The sequence below is a fragment of the Oncorhynchus clarkii genome, chromosome 18 (genome assembly GCF_045791955.1).
Source record: "Oncorhynchus clarkii lewisi isolate Uvic-CL-2024 chromosome 18, UVic_Ocla_1.0, whole genome shotgun sequence".
Classification (NCBI taxonomy): Eukaryota; Metazoa; Chordata; class Actinopteri; order Salmoniformes; family Salmonidae; genus Oncorhynchus; species Oncorhynchus clarkii.
The window spans coordinates 73,405,391-73,407,692 of record NC_092164.1 but is presented as its reverse complement, the minus strand read 5'-3'; positions in this window follow the sequence as shown (position 1 = coordinate 73,407,692).

The window sequence follows — 2,302 nt, the reverse complement described above, 5'->3', positions numbered from 1 at the left end:
GAAAGAGAGAGAGAATGGACACAGAAGTTCAAACTGGAAAACGGTATAAAGCTCCCATAGAACCATGTACTTACTGTATGAGGTGGAATGTCCATGATTGGCGTCACACAGACACACACACACACACACACACACACACAGGGATTGATTCAATCCGTATTGCGGAAGGTCAGGGCTATAGCGCAATTGAAAAAGTATTTTTCATTGAGCTAACATTGTTTACTGTGATTGCAGTCTCAGCAAACCCAGGAACGTTGCCTTTAAATCTCAATCGTGCTATAGCGCTGAACTTCTGCGATACGGATTGAATCGAGTCCAAGGTCTAGTCTATTGGGAAGGTGAAGTCATGATGGAGACATGATCTTCGGGAAACTAACAAGACCTCACCTGGCTTAACTGTCACGTTCTGATCTTTATTTCCTTTGTTTTGTCATTATTTAGTATGGTATCAGGGCGTGAGTTGGGTGGGCAGTCTATGTTTGTTTTTCTATGTTTTGGGGTATTTCTATGTTTCGGCCTATTATGGTTCTCAATCAGAGGCAGGTGTCATTAGTTGTCTCTGATTGAGAATCATACTTAGGTAGCCTGAGTTTCACTGTGTGTTTGGTGGGTGATTGTTCCTGTCACTGTGTTTTGCACCAGATAGGACTGTTTTGAGTTCTCACGTTTATTGTTTTCTTTAGTTTATTCATGTATAGCGTCTTCATTAAAAAAACATGAATAACCACCACGCTGCGTTTTGGTCCGCCTCTCCTTCACCACAAGAGAACCCCGTGACATTAACAAAGAGAGAGAGAGGCAGAGAGAGAGAGAGAGGCAGAGAGAGAGAGAGGCAGAGAGAGAGAGAGAGGCAGAGAGAGAGAGAGAGGCAGAGAGAGAGAGAGAGGCAGAGGGAGAGAGAGAGAGAGAGAGAGAGAGAGAGAGGCAGAGAGAGAGAGAGAGAGAGGCAGAGAGAGAGAGAGAGAGAGAGGCAGAGAGAGAGAGAGAGAGAGGCAGAGAGAGAGAGAGAGAAAGAAAGAGGGAGAGAAAGAGAGAGAGAGAGAGAGGCAGAGAGAGAGAGAGAGGCAGAGAGACAGAGAGAGAAAGAAAGAGGGAGAGAGAGAGAGAGAGAGAGACATTAACAGTTCACCTGTAGACCGCTCCTTATATTATCCACACAAAGAAAGACACAGACATGTTTTTATTTTTATTTTTATTTCACTCGCTAAAAATAGCTTTATAATAATTATAATAGTATTAATCATAGTATTAGCAATTAGAAAATGTTTACAAGGTGGACCGTGTTACATTCTGTGTTGGGTAAACCACTTCACAGTGTGCCATCTCTCAGGGATCAGCGCTAGGCTAGCTAGACGTGTAGCTTTACACATCAGGGGTCAGCGCTAGGCTAGCTAGACGTGTAGCTTTACACATCAGGGTTCAGCGCTAGGCTAGCTAGACGTGTAGCTTTACACATCAGGGATCAGCGCTAGGCTAGCTAGACGTGTAGCTTTACACATCTATCAGGGTTCAGCGCTAGGCTAGCTAGACGTGTAGCTCTACACATCTCTCAGGGATCAGCGCTAGGCTAGCTAGATGTGTAGCTTTACACATCAGGGGTCAGCGCTAGGCTAGCTAGATGTGTAGCTCCACACATGTATCAGGGATCAGCGCTAGGCTAGCTAGACGTGTAGCTCCACACATCTATCAGGGATCAGCGCTAGGCTAGCTAGACGTGTAGCTCCACACATCTATCAGGGATCAGCGCTAGGCTAGCTAGACGTGTAGCTCCACACATCTATCAGGGATCAGCGCTAGGCTAGCTAGACGTGTAGCTTTACACATCAGGGTTCAGCGCTAGGCTAGCTAGACGTGTAGCTTTACACATCTATCAGGGATCAGCGCTAGGCTAGCTAGATGTGTAGCTCCACACATGTATCAGGGATCAGCGCTAGGCTAGCTAGACGTGTAGCTCCACACATCTATCAGGGATCAGCGCTAGGCTAGCTAGACGTGTAGCTCCACACATCTATCAGGGATCAGCGCTAGGCTAGCTAGACGTGTAGCTCCACACATCTATCAGGGATCAGCGCTAGGCTAGCTAGAGGTGTAGCTCCACACATCTATCAGGGATCAGCGCTAGGCTAGCTAGACGTGTAGCTCCACACATCTATCAGGGATCAGCGCTAGGCTAGCTAGACGTGTAGCTCCACACATCTATCAGGGATCAGCGCTAGGCTAGCTAGTTGTGTAGCTCCACACATCTATCAGGGATCAGCGCTAGGCTAGCTAGACGTGTAGCTTTACACATCTATCTCTTAAT